Raw genomic sequence first — 17,983 nt, forward strand, 5'->3', positions numbered from 1 at the left:
GGGTGTACTGGGCCGTGGAGGAGTACAGGGTGGAGAAGAAGGCATGGAACTCTCCAGCCACTAGGTCAGGATTGGTAATCCGTTGAACGGTAGGGTCAACAAGGGATACCACCACTGGGGGCCTATGATCTAAGTGCGCAAGATAAGCTAGAATCCTTTGTCCTCGAAAATCCTTTGTTTGCAGAAGAACATTTCTTGTTTAGCTTTCTCAAATTGGAGGGTATTGACTAGTCGAGATTGTACCTTCAAGGACGAGGCAGCGTCCGAGGAAGGGTTTAACTGGAATGCCTGTTCTAGTGATTCTAAGTGGGCTTCAGCTTGTTGTAGGGCTGATTTAGAGGTTGACTTGTATATGAGTAGATAGCAGCATCTTGACATGCAATTTAAAGGACTCCCATATTGTTCTGCGAGGGGCCGATTCTCTATTCGTTTTAAAAAAAAGAGCAGTTCATCCTGTATCGTTTTTATGTCAGGGAGGACAGATAACTAAAAGGGGTTAAGTCACCACGTCGGAGATGAGGGGGGAGTCTGCAAGTCAAGTACAGTCCAGTAAGGGGCGTGGTCACAGAGATTACGGGTGCCATATCCCGCATCCACCAACCGCAGAAGCAGGGAGGAGGATATAAAAATATAGTCTCTCCGTGACATGGTGGAGTGAGAGGCAGAAAAGCAGGAGTAGCTGGGGAGGGTGGGGAATTTGTGGCGCTAAGTGCCAACCAGGGCAAATTCATCCATCAAGCGGCCAAACCTTGTTAAGGCATGGGAGCATGGTTCAGGGGCCCCTGAGTCCAATCTGTCTTTTGAGTTGTCAATGACCATATTAAAATCACCCAGCCAAATGGCTGGAACAGTAGGATATTGTGCCATGAATGTAAGACCGTCCTGTATGACTGCAAATTGAAACAGAGGGGGGACATAGTATGCAAGTATTAACACCTCAAACCTTCCAAACATAGCATGCAAGAATATATACCTGCCCTGAGGGTCCGTCCGCAGCGTCATGAGCTGAAATTGGGTGCGCTCTGAGATAAGGATTGCAACACCACGGGAGTGTGGGGTATGTGGAGCTTGGTACACCCAGCCTAACCAGGGTTTCTTGAGAGTGAGTTGTAAGTGGCCAGTGAGGTGCGTTTTCAATAGGACATACACCTCTGCTTGCATGGCTTTTAGGTAAGACAGGATTTTAGGTCTGGCATGCATTCTCCTAACATTCCATGTCACAAATTTGATAGGTGGCATAGTGGGAGATGGAGAGCGGACACCCGCAGACGAAAGCCCAGGGCAGGCAGCACAGAACGAGGGATACTCTGGGGCATCTCAGCACCGGGCCATAATGGCCTCCGGATGGCATAGGATGTGAAGAGCCCTACAAAACATAACCATAGTGCATAGCGGTCGCCACATTGTAAGAACAATTGTAAACCAAAATGCTGAGGTACATGAGAACAATTTCTGTATGACATTGCTATTGAATACACATTGTACAGAGAACAATAATAACTGGAGAACGCAATATAAAAAAGGCATGGGGAAAAAAAGAAGAAAAAAAAGAGGTGGGACAATGGTCCCGGTATACGGTAGACTGCGGGCTCTGGTCCAGCACATAGAAAACACCACCCGGATTACTGAAGTATAGCAGGGAGGTGTCTGCTGGCCAGGGAAACACATCTTGAACTGTGGATACGATCCAAACAAAATGATGAGAAAACAAATTTCCAGTACTGATCTGGTGCTGAGGGGGGCGAACAATCGCTGAAAAGCCTGCCATGATGCAGGGAGCCCAGCTGAAGTGTGCAGGCATGCCTTGGAGCGTACCCCATCCGAGGTCCCAAGTATCGGCCGACGGATCGTTGCTAATCCACGGGAATGTCACCAGAGGCTCCAGCCGACACGAAATAAGCAGGAAGGGGGAGCGGATAACCTGATGGGAGAGATGTTCCAGTTCACATCCAGGAGTATGCGAGGAGAGGCGTGAAGGTTCCAGGTTGGGAGGCAGTTTCAAACAGAAGGGGGGAGGAAAAGATGGTAGCTTACCAGAGGTCTTGGAGCAGGTGGGGGCAGCCAGGTATAAGGATCAGGATGGAGGTCAGTTGGAGTTGTGGCAGCATTCCAGCCAGGCAAAGGCCGACTCAGGGTCCTCAAAGAAATGTTCCCGGACGTCTCCCACCACCCGCAATCTTGCAGGGTAAAACATGGCGTACTTCAGATTCTTCAGATTCCGGCACTTAACCTCAGTGAATTGGGAGTGGCGGCGCTGGTCCTCAGCAGAAAAATCTGGGTAAACCTCCACCCCCCCATTATGGAACAGTATGTTGCCTTTTTTCCTGGACAGTCAGAGAATGGCGTCACGGTCCCTGAAGTTCATAAATTAAGCAATGAAGGTGCGTTGGGGGGTGCCACTTGGAGGGGGTCTGGCAGCCAGGCGGTGTGCACGCTCCACAACGAAGGAGGTTGAAAAGGCATCCCTGCCATAGGTGGTGATGAGCAGGTTTTCCAAGAATGCCTGTGGATCTGTGCCCTCCGAGCCCTCAGACAGACCCACGATGCGAAGATTCCATCTTCTCAGCCTATTTTTCCATATCGTCTTGTTTTTGCATGACAGAATGGAGCTGATGTTGTAGCTGTTCATTGGAGATCTGCAGTCATCCTCCACCTGACTGATCTGTCTTTCAGTCTCAGACACACGGTCCCGTAGCTTCTGGAAATCGTGCCTGAGCAAGGAGAGGTCCACTTTCACCTCTTCAATTTTGGAAGTCAGGGTGGTCTGGCACTCTGAAATGGCACCATGGCATTGTGAGAAAGCCTCGGGTACCTTAGAGGTGTCTCCAGCAGCTTGTTCCGTCTCAGCAGGGAGTTCAGCGCCATCTTCCCTCACAGTCTCCTTCTCCTCATGGCGGTACTTGCCAAGTTTGCTGATGGCTTCAGACTTCCGTTTAGGAGGCAACATCTCGGCAATTTAGGATCTGCTGAGCCTCAGGGATGAAGCGGGCGACAGGAACAGACAGGATATCCCGAGGATCGGTGTAGTTAGGATTAACAGTTGGTGGAGCTCTCAGATAAAGCGTCCTACACCATTCCGCATCAGGCCACGTCCCTCGATTGGCTCTCTTCTACCAGTGCCTTGTCAGCGCGAATGGAGGAAAGACGATTAACGGCACTTCCTGGTTACCATATGATCAGCTGTGATTAGATGCAGCTGATCACATGGTAAATAGCCTACGTCAGAGGCTCTTTACCTAGATTGGAGATGCAGTATGTCGGATCGACATACTGCACCACCGATCACTCCCATGGTCGGGCACGAGCGGCTTATCCTAGACATCATATGATGCCCAGTCATAACAGAACCACCCCACGGTCATCATTCGGCATACGTGGGCGGGAAGTGGTTAAAAAAAAATGAGGGCTTGCAAAGTGGCACCAACATCCTGTATGATATTTTGGAAAAAAAAGAAAGGGAGCAGGGTGGACTGCGTTAAATGCATCAAAGTACAAAAACAATAAAAGCAGTCTTCCCTAAAGGACCCTCCCACCGTGATACCAGACACCTAACACATCAATAAGGTATCTATTTAATAGGGATGGGCGAGCATGAGTTAAGGCTGAACATTGGCTATTTTACGAACACCCAAATTATGGGGGCGTTCAACCTTTTTGTTCAGGCCCGCCGAATGGCCCCAATGCACTGCGCCACCGCACAATGCATTGGAATCCCTGATTGACTAAAGCAATGAAAGCTTTTCCCAATCAGGGCACAGAGCACTGTCAGAGCCATGATTGGAAGCTGTCATGATGACTCTATCCAATCATGGCTCATTGCTCTTAGTTCTACCCTACACTATAAAGGCATTCTTTCAATAGCGGCCAATTGTAGTGTGATATCGGCGTGGAGAGAGCTTGAACATGGCTCTGTTCAGTGCTATTAGACAGTTAGTGTGCTATAGTGTGCTATTCTGATTCTATTGTCAGTGTAGAATATCAGTTTAGTGTAAATCTAGTGATGGTTCAGTTAGTGTAAGTCAGAGAAATTAGAGGGGTATACTGCAGAGCCTGGCACCGCTTTGTTGTAAATTAAATAAAATTCTACTTTTTAAACCTAATTTTGTGCTCTAAGCGTTTCTATGGTAACATTAAAGTTCATTATAGCCTCACTCAAATCTTCTTATTCAAATTGACAGGACAAAGGTACCCCATTTTTTATATTAATAAAAAACCTTTAAGGCACTCCAATTTATCATCTCCAGCTGTATGGAGAAGTGGGGCACAACAAGCTGCAACACTGAGACCTGTCCTGCATCCTTACGAGTTGCAAGCAGAGTTACCCAGTGTGCTGTGAACGAAATATATCGTCACTGCCCATGCTTGCTGGACCACGTTTCAGCAGTAACGTGGACTTTGCGGCTGACTGCCTTGCCCAACGATTCCACAACATTGCCTTCCACGTGATGGTAGAGAGATGGAATGGCCTTACGTGAAAAGAAACAGCGACAGGGAACCTGCCATTGTGGTACAGCACATTCTGTAAGACGGAATCCACCAGGCGGAAAGGCAGAAGTTGTAGAGCCAGCAGCTTTGACAAGGTTGCATTTAGACGCTGGGGGCATGTGGGTGGCTGGGACTGTATTAGTTTTCGCTGCAGCAGATGGGGCAGAGAAATTTTCCGGCTATAGTCTACAGCTGGTGGTGTGCTGCTGGCAGGTGTGCTGCAAGGACCTGGGACACCCTGCGCTATGCCAACATCCCTGTCAGTGGAGGCTGCTGAGATGTCATGAGGTATAGCAAGGACAGACTGAGGTGAGTAAGAAAGACAGATTTGTGCCTTTTTTGTGTGGCTTTTAGGTGCTTTTGCCAACGGGCTGAGTGGTGGGAGGTTAAATGCCTTGTCAAGCATGTAGTACCCAAATAGATAGTGTTTTTGCCACGCTTGATGGGCTTGAGACAAAGTTTGCAAATATCAACAGTGGGATCATCTGTACATGTACTAAAAAAGACCCAGACAGCTGAGCTGTGCAACTGGGCCTGGGAGATAACAGCTCCACAATGTGATGGAATGGGGTGGCTGCTCTCTACTCTTTAATGATGGTTGCCTCGTTGGGGTTGTGCCTCACTTCCACTTTCCTCCTCTGCTCTGTCCGGCACCGAAGTCAAGTCAGTGACCTCATCATCATCTCCTCCATTCTCATTATCACTGGAGACAACTTGGCAGTATGCTCTGGCTGGGGGAACATGACTGCCAATTTGTGCACCAGTGTTCTCCCCTCTCTGTAGGCTCATGTTCCTACCTTCCTCAGCCTCAGAGTCAGAACATGAGCTACAAAGTTGTAGGGCATTGGTTCTCAACTCCCGTCCTCAGGACCCGCTAATAGGCCAGATTTTAAGTATTACCTTGGGGTGATGCAGACTAGAATACTGCAATCACTGAGTAGAAAATTATATCATCTGTGATGTATTTCAGTTATCTTGCAAACCTGGCCTGTTAGTGGGTCCTGAGGACAGGAGTTGAGAACCACTGTTGTAGGGTTATGTAGTGAATTGGTGGATGTCGTCACCATATGATCAAAGGTTCATATTGATTTTCACCAACACACCATGGTATAGTGATAATCTTGCCCTTTATTCACATTAAGCAACAAGCATCACAGGCCACAATAGAAAGAAAGACATATAATCAGTATTATACTTAGATGAGAGGTGATGGTCTATGCCCCCCTCACCCCTATTATGGGCTGGTTGTTTTGTTTTTGATGGGGTGAATGTACAATATTTTACATCTTCAGTCATTTTCTTGACCAATAAAGATCTGCCATGACATAATAGCGATTGAAATTAGGTATCTGAGTTAGCCATTTAAGTATTCATTCTGGGGTACGTCCCCAATGTTCAACTGAATCATAGAAGCTACTTGGATTAGTGCTAAAATGTCTTTAATATTAGAAAAATATTAGTCCAGTTGAATGTAATCAACTACATCCTTTTTATGTGTAAAAAAATGTCTTTATATACACCTGAGACCTCTTTGAAAACTTTCTTTACACTTAGGTTGTTAATATTAATTGGACATATACAACAGAAGACATAATAATAATCCTCATTTTTAACGTCACACAGAAAACAAGCACTTATTAATAAACTTGAATGTGTTAGGTGAGCAAAATAATCCATTTTTTTTTTTTTTTTTTTTTTTTTTAGGAATATTGTCTTTAGCTATGAGGTTCTCAGTAAGAGATGCAATTTAAAGGGGTTTGGGCATGTAGCAAGACTTCTTAGCTCTAGAGTTCTGTTGTCCAGTTCCTTCAAGTGTCTTCTTACAAAAGGTTTGAACATTCTTCTTATGTTTACTTGATTTTCTCAAAAATCCCAAAAAAATGCTGATTATGTGCTTTCTCAAAAAATTCCTAAGGTTATGTTTGAGGTGGTGATTCCATATCATTGTTGTACACTGTATTGGACTTTGCTCTTCTGTGGCAGAAAAGAATGTAAATAATCTAAAATCCTCTGTACAGGCGGTCCCCGGGTTACAAACATGATAGGGTCTGTAGGTTTGTTCTTAAGTTGAATTTGTTTGTAAGTTGGAACAGGTACATTTTTTTAAGTGTAGCTCCAGCCAAAAGAATACTTTTGACATTTTTTGGATAGCATAGGGAAGGGTTAACACCCCTGTAAAGTTTGTTTTGTGCCCCTGTTCAGAAGATGTCACCTCACTTTATGTCCCAATGACAATTGGATTTTGAAAATTTTGGGTTGTTGTGGAAATAAGGATTGGTGATAAAGCTTCAGTGGAGACACCTTTTTTCCATGACAACTCTTACAGGTGTGAATTTCTCTTCCTAGGGGTAGATTTCCTCTCACTTCCTGTTGTCTTCCTATATTTGTAAGTAGGAGTCATGTAAGTTGAATGTTTGTAACCTGGGGACCGCCTGTATTGGATTTTCAAAGTAATTTGCAGTAAATACTGGAGTCCATGGTATTCCATACTAAAGGAAATATTTTACTTTATGAGCGTGGTTTTTCATTTATTTATTTTCATCTTCTGGTTGAACTCAATAGCCATGTGTCTTTTTTAACCCAACTAACTATATAACCCTGTCATTTAGATCATCATTCCATCCAACTAGGTATATGCTAAAATAGCATCTATCACTTGTTAGGGTGGTGGTAAGTCTTTTTAGTCCTTCCCAAGTGATCCAAACTTTCTAAACAAACATTCTAACTCAGTTTTTCAATGGAATAATAAAAATAAATATATATATATATATATATATATATATATATATATATATATATATATATATATATATATATATATATATAATATATATTCATACATATGTAACAAAATTAGAATGATCCTATGCAGCTGTTACCTTTTATACCACCTCCCACCCTTCCTTCTGTATTGTAATTGTACTGCCCCCCTATATATTGTAAAGTGCTGTGTAAACTGTTGGTGCTAGATAAATCTGGTATTATAATAATAATAATAATAATAATAATAAAAAGATTCAGTGGATTTTAACAATGTCACACAGAAAATAAACACTTTTTTCTAATGTAATTAACTTCAAGTTGTTATACCAGGATGAGGCCTGCAGGTACAGGCGTCATCCCAGTATTTTTTTTTTCAGGAGGCGATCAGCTTTTTTGTAAAAGCCATCCAAGAGGCTAATTAGAAAATACAGTATGACATAAAAGATTGCAAAACCCACCATTTTATACTCTGAGGCCTCTGCTAAAAAAAAGTAATTTTCTAGCAATAAATACAGATTTTTACTTTAATTGGTTAACTTAAATTTGTTAGTTGAGAATAAATTTCTCCAAAAAGTTTAGAATTTTTCTCTTTCTCTCTCTTGTTTTTTAATTACTTTTTAAAAGTACGGTAATTTAAGTAAATTCAGCCCGCCAAAACATTTCAATTTATTGGAGTTCATTTACTAAAGGCAATTGGAGTTGATTTCCCAAATGTACATAATATAACTGGGTACTAACATATATAGGTAAATAGGTTTTCCCTGCTGGAGCAAATTGGATCATGCTTTGCTGGGGTTTTTTGCCTTCCTCTGGACCAAGTGTGGGTGTGAAATTATATATATATGTGATTGCATGGTTTTTTTTTTTTTTTTTTTTTTAGTTTTTCCCCCTGTTAAGTTAGATGGTCTTTTTTTTCAAACTGACTAACTATGTAACTATATGCTGTTTACCTTAAAAATATGCTGTTTACCTTACAAGGGAATTGACCATTAAATGTTGTACAAAATTAACTTTAAGATTACCCCATCTAGTGCAAGGAGAATTAAATATAAATATAAATATATATATATATATATATATATATATATATATATATTATTGCTTGCACATGATTGGATGATGGAAGTCAGCAGAGCTTCATCTCAGTCGATAAGTTAAGCAAAAATGCCTTGTAAAGTGAAAAGTTTATGTATATTAAGTAAATCAACCCCATTGTGTCTGGGTTTTTTAAAAAATATGCTTATTTATTTTATGAGAAAAGACAACAGTACAATGATTGAGCGAAATTTTCGGAGTGAGGCGTACAAAATAAACAAAGGCAAAAGAAAACGGGGGTAGGAGTGGGGGCCTGCGACTCGGGGGGGGGGGGGGGGGGGGGGGGGCTCTCGTATTTTAAGTTTGCCCAGTGTGTTAGCCAGATCCGCTCACAGATACCAGTCAGTGTAGCGGAAAGCCTTCAATAGAGTGGAAATCTCCTCAATAGAAACAGAGCGCTCCATGTAGAGGTGCCATCTGGTGATGAAGCAACTCATGGGTTTGTAGTTTTGGGTGATAGTGTCCAGCTTCTCCATAAAAAACAAAGTCCAAAGCGCTTGTTTTACTGCCAACAATTGTGGCAGGGAAGGGTTGATCTATGAAACTCCTGTTGGGTTTGACAAATATGTTTTGATGTACCACCATTTGAAATATGTTTTGATGTACCACCATTTGATCTAATTTTGTTCTGTGGGTTTTACATTACTTGCCTTGTTGGCTATGTCTATATATAAACAAGTTTTTATGTTTTGTACCAATAAAAGCAGCATTACATTGCCTTTTACTATACAACTATTTCTATTACCTTTTCTGCCTAAAAATTACAAGGGGGCTGCTCCAACCCTGCACTATGGCATAGGTGTACAAACCTTCTGCATGTTTAGGATGTTGGTAGTCTAAACACTAGTATATCCCATCTCCTTTCTCCGCTAGCTCCTAATAACTGTCCTCGTGGTGAGGAGAGGGAAAAAAAGAAGACAATCAAATAGCCATCTTGAAACACATCCTTTCCATATCTTGAATTTTTTTATGCACTTTGTATACCTACTATATTTGAGTACAGGCATTGATATTCATGCCTGATGGTCCTTTCCCTGTACACTTCCTATAAGTGTATATAGTCAGCTTCTTTTGAATATTTAGAATCCTCATATTGGGATCATTGTTTTTTTTTTGTCTGGGATAATAGATATAATTTGATACTACTACTTTCTTTCCTTTTTTTGATTGATTAGGTCTACCTATCTTCATGGCCTGCCTTTTAAGCCTCCCCGTAGTCCGGGAAGATCATATCCACCTATTTGATTCCCAATGTGTGGGTATGCATTTTTATAGGTAGGAATAAGATAGTACATGATGTGTACTATGGCTACTTTATTGGATTTTTTTTCTTGTTCTCGTCACGATATACGGAACAGGTATTACAAGCTACGTTTTCTGATGTATGATGTATTGTATAGAAGGTTGGATATTATGTACATTTGTTTATTTTTATGTATATACTAATTCTGATAGATGGATTGATACTATTGTGAGGATCTATATGAGAACACATCCCATGTCCTGAAGAAGAGTTATATCTGTGAAACACGTAGACTACTCATGACTAATATCATGATGGAATGGTTTTAAGTTCTCTTTTTCTACTGTTTGCATAATTTCGGTCTGTGTGGAATGTTGCCCTCATGAATATATTCACATGTTTTTGATAACTCCACAAAAACACATCATCTGAGATTCTGGCTGACGTTTTCTACAACAAGAAGGAGCTATTTTTGGATAATAAAGTTAGATGTAAAAATGTGTTACAGCCTTACAAATGATTTATGAATATGTTATTTGTCATGTGTCTGTATGAAGAGGATAAGTGTGGCCTCTTGCACAATTCTCGTTGGAGCACCCCTGAAAGGTGAGACAAGAAGGGTAATGGAAGGACATAAGTGCCAGGGTGCAGGAACTGAAGAATAGAACTTGGGAGCACAGCTGTGATGCTCCACCCTCCCCCAGTCTGAGCTCTTCTATAAAGTGACTGCAAAAGACTGATGCTAAATCACATTCATACACAGTATATGAGAAAGGGGGAGCTTTACATAAAATTATGAATTTGATGATGAATTATCAGTTCACTGATTTATTTTACTGCAATACTTTTTCACTGACCTGTTGATTTTGGTTAAATGTATTTTTGTTTAAAGAGACTTCTTCTAAACAGTTTGTGTAATTGCATGTGTCTCTATTTTGATTATTAGGTAAACTTCTTGGTATTTAATATGTGTGAACACAATGAGACAAATGTTACAGAGATCCATCTTCTTGGATTCCAAAGTCTACAAAACTTCAAACCTCTACTCTTCTTTGCCCTGCTTTTACTTTACATAGCAATAGCAGGTGGAAACCTTTCCATCGCCTTTTTGGTGTCAACCAGTGATAACCTTAAAACCCCAATGTACTTCTTTATCAAAAATCTAGCCATTGCTGATGTTCTCCTAACCACGTCAGTCGTGCCGATGATGTTAGAGCTTGTACTAAAGTCGAAAGGATCCATATCTCTTGATGACTGTATCACTCAGTTGTACTTTTATGGAATTTCTGGGTTTGTTCAGTGTTTCCTTCTGGCAGTAATGTCTTATGATCGATATGTAGCTCTTTCTAACCCTTTGAACTATATTTTAATCATGAAGTCAAGCCTTTGCTTCCAGTTTGTTTTTGGTTCTTGGGCAATAACCTTGCCTTACAATAAGTGAAATTATTTTGATAGGTCAATTTGAATTCTGTGGAGGCAGTGGCCTTGACCAATTTTTCTGTGACTACAGCCCATTAGTGGAACTCTCTATTTCAGACACATCCATTGTGTTATTGATGGACTTTTCGTATGCATTATTTACATTATTGGTTCCTTTAATAATTATCCTTGTGTCTTACATCTATATTTTTATCACCATTTTGAAGATTAGGTCCTTCACTGGAAGGAAAAAAACCTTCTCAACATGCGGTTCCCACCTTACCATCGTTTGTGTATATTATGGGACTTTTATCGCTATCTACATAATTCCATCCAATGAAAGGGAGTCTGATCTAGACAAGTACAGGTCTTTGTTGTACACTGTGGTGACCCCATTGATGAATCCTATCTTCTACAGCCTGAGGAATGCTGAGCTTAATCAAGCTCTTCACAAAAAAGTTAAGAAATATTTGACTCTGAAATTATAATTAATAATCTAATCTCTTTTCAACACTCTTCTAATATCACTACTGATATTTTTCTTTTTTTCGTTGTTTTCTTTGTTTAATTTTTCATTTTTTTTATTTCTTACTATCCCCACCCTCCAAAGCCCTCTAATCCCGCTCATCTAATATCCAATTTATTTTCATGTGTTTTTCTTTTCTTAATGTTTTTTTAATCTCTTACTCTCCCCACCCTTCAAAGCACTATTAGTTAACACACACACACACACACACACATATATAAAAAAAGATTGGAAGATGGTCTATCATAAAAGGCATGTTGTACATATAGAATTTTCCTTGGAGCTCTCAATAAAGTAATACCTGATGTATATGGTTCACGATATGTTATGAATGCATTTTAAGGAAATACATATTTTAATCTCCATAACATCAGTGGGTGGTGTTCTGTAGAAGAGTAGCAGGGGAGAACTCAGGACTGGCTGACGACACTGCTCAGAATTCCAATGCTGCAGAGGCAGAGAGCCTCTAGCAGATCAAAAGTTTTTTTGTTTTTTTTGTATTAGCGGTTTTAGGGAATCAAAACATGAGAAATGCATGGAAAGGTGTACTGACTTTTTTTTGTCCTTTCAGTGGACTGTGTGGTTTGATTTGAAGGCTTAAAGTGACACTAAACTCTGGTTTAAAAAAATATTTTCTATTCAGGTATACTGTATATTCTTAACCAAAAAACAATTACTTTCTATTGTTCTTAGACTCCTCCAGTTCTCAAAATGTCTTTATTTTATGTCTACTGTTATCCAATAACTTGTTAGAGGGTAACTACGTTTATTGTCCATGGTCCCAGTAAATATAGTACAAACCACCCTCTCTTGCTTAGCTTCTTACAAACAAATGGATGTGAAGGGGAAAAGTAGAGACCTCCACAGACACTGCCAGAAAAACCTCTTCAGGAGGAAACAGTGATCTTATAAATATGGGGTACTAATGTGCAAAATAAAACAAAAAACACATAAAGAACATCATATGTATAATATCCTTATATAAAATAAAGTGCATACAGTTAGCGCACATCGGATGGTGGAAATCTATTGGATCTTTGGCACTTGCACTTTATTTGATGAACTTTTTTTGTGCACGATTGGACACGCCTATATGCTAAAGTATTTTTGGTGTTATTCGCACCTTTAAATGGGACTATTTTTCAACACAATATTTTTGGAAGTATTATTGATGTCACTGCTATTTGCACATTTCTGCGAAGATTGCACGTGTTCTTTTTTACTGTATGCACTTTTTTTTATATAAGGATATTATACATACGATGTTCTTTATGTATCCTATGAGGAATAATTACACTTAGTAAGTGCCACTTTACCTCTATTTCAGTGATCTTATAAACAAGTTGAATTGTTCCTGATTTCCTCTATTGAGCTGGCATGGAAGCTGTCTGCAGTATTCCTCCTTTGCCCCTCTGCATAACATGAACAGTGGGGATGAGCTTCGAGTTCGAGACAAACCCATGTTCGTCTCGAACATTGCATGTTCGACCGTTCGTCGAATTGTGAACGATATGGGCTGTTCGCGCCAAATTCGAGTGGCGCGTCACGGCCCATAATTCACTGCGGCATCGCAGTGCATTGCTGGCTGATGATTGGCCAAGCATGCACTATGATCCGCATGCTTGGCCAATCACAGCACCGTCTGTACAGAGAGCCGTAATTGGCCAAAGCCAGGGTGGCTTTGGCCAATTATGGCTCAGGGGGTTTAGTACACGCCCCACACTATATAAGGCCGCCTGCACATTGGCCCTGTGTAGTGTGTTCCGGCGTTGAGAGAGATAGAGAGAGAGAGAGAGATAGTGTCATTTGATTTAAGTTAGATAGAGTAGGCAGGCGAGTCAGTTAGCTGCACTTACAGTGTATTGTGTGTGTGTGTATGTGTGTGTGTATATATATATATATATATATATATATATATATATATATATATATATATATATATATATATATACACTGTATTCAGTTTAGCTAGATCCGTTCCTGTTATTCTCTTCCTACTGACAGGCAGGCAGGTGTTTTTCCAGTATTTACAGCTACCTGAAGAAAATTGCTGGTGTTCTTCTGATCTTATTAGTCCTATTAGCTACAGTATTTACAGTTAGTGTAGTGCGTCCTCTGCACAGTGTGCACCTAAAGCTACCTGAAGAAAATTGGTGGTGTTCTTCTGGTCCTATTAGTACCACAGGCAGCTGCAGTATTTACAAGTTAGTGTACTGCGTCCTCTGCACAGTGTGCACCTAAAGCTACCTGAAGAAAATTGGTGGTGTTCTTCTGATCCTATTAGTACCGCAGGCAGCTGCAGTATTTACAAGTTAGTGTAGTGCGTCCTTTGCACAGTGTGCACCTAAAGAAAATTGGTGGTGTTCTTCTGATCCTATTAGTACCACAGGCAGCTGCAGTATTTACAGTTAGTGTAGTGTATTAATATCAACAACACAACCATTGGTCCCTCCACACATGCCAGGGTACTGGGTGTAATCCTTAACTCTGACCTCTCCTTCAGCCCCCACATCCAATCACTGGCTAAATCCTGCCACCTTAACCTCCGCATCATCTCCAGAATTCGACCCTTCCTGACTAATGACACCACAAAGCAACTTATTCACTTCTTGATTATTTCCCGCCTTGACTACTGCAACTCTCTCCTTAATGGCCTAGCCTTAAGCAGGCTATCCCCCCTTCAGTCTATTATGAATTCTGCTGCTAGAATAATACACCTCACTAACCAATCCATGACTGCTGCTCCTCTCTGCCAATCCCTTCACTGGCTTCCCCTACCCCACCGCGTAAAATTCAAAATGCTAACCATAACCTACAAGGCCATTCACAACATTGCCCCCATCTACATCACCAACCTTATCTGCAGATATCGCCCAAATCGTCCCCTCCGCTCCTCCCAGGACCTCCTGCTCTCTAGCTCCCTTGTTACCACCTCCCATGCTCGCCTTCAGGACTTCTCCAGAGCCTCTCCCATCCTCTGGAACTCCCTGCCCCAGTATGTTCAACCAGCCCCTAACCCTGTCCACCTTTAGGAGATCCCTGAAAACTCATTTAAACAGGGAAGCCTAACAACTGTCCCCGAGCCACCCCCATCAAATCATTCTCTGCAGCTATTACCTTTTGTACCACCACCCCCTCCCTTTAGAATGTAAGCTCTACGAGCAGGGCCCTCCTGTACCTTTTGTATTGAACTGTACTGTAATTGTGTTGTCCCCCCTATACATTGTAAAGCGCTGCGTAAAATGTTGGCACTATATAAATCGTGAATAATAATAGTGCGTCCTCTGCACAGTGTGCACCTAATGCTACCTGAAGAAAATTGGTTGTGTTCTTCTGATCCTATTAGTACCGCAGGCAGCTGTAGTATTTAAAAGTTAGTGTAGTGCGTCCTCTGCACAGTGCACACCTAAAGCTACCTGGAGAAAATTGGTGGTGTTCTTCTGATCCTATTAGTACTGCAGGCAGCTACAGTATTTACAGTTAGTGTACTGTTTTCTCTGCACAGTGTGCACCTAAAGCTACCTGAAGAAAATTGGTGGTGTTCTTCTGATCCTATTAATACCACAGTCAGGCAGCTACAGTATTTACAGTTAGTGTACTGCGTCCTTTGCACAGTGTGCACCTAAAGCTACCTGAAGACAATTGCTGTTGTTCTGCTCCTATGAATACCACAGGCAGGCAGCTACAGTATTTACAGTTAGTGTACTGTGTCCTTTGCACAGTGTGCACCTAAAGCTACCTGAAGACAATTGCTGTTCTGCTCCTATGAATACCACAGGCAGGCAGCTACAGTATTTACAGTTAGTGTACTGTGTCCTCTGCACAGTGTGCACCTAAAGCTACCTGAATAAAATTGGTGGTGTTCTTCTGATTCTATTAATACCACAGGCAGGCAGCTACAGTATTTACAGTTAGTGTACTGTGTCCTCTGCACAGTGTGCACCTAAAGCTACCTGAAGACAATTGCTGGTGTATACTAATAATACTACAGGCAGGCAGTTGATTCCGTTAGCTGCAGTATCAGTGTATATATATATATATATATATATATATATATATATATATATATATATATATATCCCAGCTTTGTGCAGCTACATCTCACTGCAGGCCATTAGTATGTCTGGAAGACCAACAAGGAGAGGCAGACAGTCACAAGCCAATAAAAGAGGGCAAGCAGGCTCTGTGTCTAGAGGCAACAGTGCTGGACGCGGAGACGGTGCATTCTCATCAGGACGTGGCCATGGGACACGCTTGTCCTTTTTTTCGGCAGCTGGCAGTGTTGAGCTGCAACATGCGGAAGACTTGGTAGGGTGGATGACCAAGCCGTCCTCATCCTCCTCATCCTCTCTCACCCAGGCTCAGGGTACTTTGTCTGGCAAACCAGCTGCCAACGCGGCCTCTTCCTTCGGCTCAATGGCATCAGTCACTCCTTCCCTAGCTCCACCATGTCCTCCTGAGCAGTCCCCGGAACTGTTTGACCACAGTATTGGGTACATGCTCCAGGAGGATGCCCAGTGTTTTGAAGGCTCCGATGATGGTACCCAGCTAGAGGAAGGCAGTAACATGAGCCCAGAGAGAAGGGGTGCCCAAGAAGGACAGCAATCTGGCAGTCATGTTCCCCCAGCTGCAGCATACTGCCAGGTTTGCTCCAGTAATGAGGAGGGAGTGGATGATTAGGTCGCTGACTCCACGTGGGTGCCTGATAGGAGAGAGGAGGAGGAGGCACATCACCAATGAGGCAGGATACCCACCAGGGGCCAGCTTAAGGGCAGCACACCGACTGCATCACACCGCAGAGCTCCGCATGTACAGGCGCTGCTGTCTCTGTGCGTTATTCCAAAAGTTCTTTGGTGTGGGCCCTTTTTGAGATGAGTGCATCAGATCCCACCGCTGCTATTTTCAACATATGTCTCAAGCGTATCTCGCGTGGCCAAAACATCACCCGCTTGGGCACCACATGCTTGACCAAACATGTCGATCTGCCATGCAGTTCGTTGGCAAGTGTACCTAAAAGACCCACACCAAGGAACAAAAAGGACCTCTCCTTGCTCCTCATCAGCTGGGATCTCCAACCCCACTATACCTTCAGTCCTCTCTGAGACCTGCACTGAGAGGAATGAAGGTGTAGAATTAGGTATGTCACAGCCAAGTACTTGGGGGCAATCTGCTATCGGTACACCGTCAGATTGTACCAGGCAAATTTCCCTGCCCCAGCTGCTGCACCACTGAAAGAAGTTCGCTCCCAGCCATCCACATGCCCAGCAGTTGAATGCTAGCTTGGCTAAATTGCTAGCACTTCAACTGCTGCCTTTTCAGTTGGTAGACTCTGCCCCCTTCCGTGAGTTTGTGGAATGTGCGGTTCCTCAGTGGGATTTTCTCACGGAAGGCGATTCCGGCTCTCTACCGGCATGTGAAAGGCAATGTCTTGGCCTTGCTGGACAGGGCGGTCAGCGGTAAGGTGCATATTACCGCTGACTCATGGTCCAGCAGGCATGGACAGGGGCATTAGCTATTTTTCACCGCGCACTGGGTGACTCTTCTGGCAGCTGGGAAAGATGCAGGACAGGGTGCAGTAGTGTTGGAGGTTGTTCCGCCACCACGCCTCCAAAATTCTACTAGTGGTGATTCGGCCACACCTCTCTCCTCCACCCCCTCCTTTTCTTCTTCCTCCATGGCCTCTTCCTGTGCTGATTTGTCCTCGGAACCAGCGGTGGTCCGTAGGCATTCAAGGGGCTACGCAAGCATGCAGGCAAAAAGATGCCATGCGGTGCTTGAGCTGGTGTGTTTGGGGGAAAGGAGCCACACTAGGGCAGAGCTCTGCAGGGGCAGGTTCAGAGGTGGTTGACACCAAACCAGCTTAAGGCAAGTATGGTGGTTTGCGACAATGGCACCAACCTCCTCTCCACCCTCCGACAGGGACAACTGACCCATGTGCCCTGTTTGGCTCACTTCCTTAACTTGGTGGTGTAGTGGTTCTTGGGCAGGCACCCGGGCTTACAGGATGTCCTGAGGCAGGCCAGGAAAGTCTGAGTGCATTTCCACAGGTCATATAATGCCAGTGCTCGGCTGGCTGACCTCCAAAAGGAATTTAACCTGCCCAAGAACTGCCTAATCTGTGACATGCCCACCAGGTGGAACTCAACATTGGCCATGCTGCAGCGGCTGCACACGCAGCAGAGGGCCATCAATGAGTGCCTATGCTACTATGGCACCAGGACAGGGTCAGGGGACCTTGTTTTTTTTTTCCCACGCCAGTGGGCTATGATCAGGGATGCATGCACTGTCCTGTCACCATTTGAGGAGGCCACGAGGATGGTGAGCAGTGACAGTGCATGCATCAGTGACACTGTACCTCTTGTCCACCTGTTGGAGCACACGCTGCATGGAATAATGGACAGGGCACTTGAGGCAGAACAGAGGGAAGAAGAGGAGGACTTCCTTAGCTCTCA

General features: G+C 42.9%; 1 pseudogene; it reads left to right on the plus strand.

The window, feature by feature from the left end:
• Positions 1-10,553: 10,553 nt before the first annotated feature.
• LOC141134776 (olfactory receptor 1f45-like) lies at positions 10,554-11,493 on the plus strand (annotated as a pseudogene).
• The last annotated feature ends 6,490 nt before the right edge of the window (positions 11,494-17,983 follow it).

Source organism: Aquarana catesbeiana, linkage group LG03 (assembly GCF_042186555.1).
Source record: "Aquarana catesbeiana isolate 2022-GZ linkage group LG03, ASM4218655v1, whole genome shotgun sequence".
Lineage (NCBI taxonomy): Eukaryota > Metazoa > Chordata > Amphibia > Anura > Ranidae > Aquarana > Aquarana catesbeiana.